Source organism: Penaeus monodon, chromosome 32, assembly GCF_015228065.2.
Source record: "Penaeus monodon isolate SGIC_2016 chromosome 32, NSTDA_Pmon_1, whole genome shotgun sequence".
NCBI classification, from domain to species: domain Eukaryota; kingdom Metazoa; phylum Arthropoda; class Malacostraca; order Decapoda; family Penaeidae; genus Penaeus; species Penaeus monodon.
Genome location: NC_051417.1, coordinates 13,682,564 through 13,682,865, shown reverse-complemented (window position 1 = coordinate 13,682,865; position 302 = coordinate 13,682,564). Strand labels below are relative to the sequence as shown.

The 302-nt window shown below is 34.4% G+C and overlaps 1 protein-coding gene across 1 annotated transcript in view; it reads left to right on the top strand.

Annotated features, from left to right (window-relative positions):
• Positions 1 to 302, top strand: part of LOC119593506 (probable cytochrome P450 49a1) — a gene marked incomplete at its 5' end in the record, with an annotated part of 10,662 nt that overhangs the window by 3,994 nt on the left and 6,366 nt on the right.

The following is a 302-nucleotide window of genomic DNA, read 5'->3' as shown; positions in this document are numbered from 1 at the left end:
GCCCACCCTCCCTCCCTCCCATGTTAAAGAATTTCCAGAGTGGAAATTGTGTAATCAGCTGATTAAAAGTCCACGTGGTGAACGCGTTTTATTTATGGCCATTTTTCTGGAAAGTGATTAAAACGTGATTTTTTGTATCTATAAACATAGGTATGGTCATTGTGGCTTTGGCTTATGTATGTAATTTTTCGTATGTTATTAAGTTATTGCTCTCAGTATTAATGCTAGTCGGTCTAAACCAAAAGACTAATTTTAATATTTTGAGTTAAATCATGTCAAACAGATACAGTACTCGTTATAGA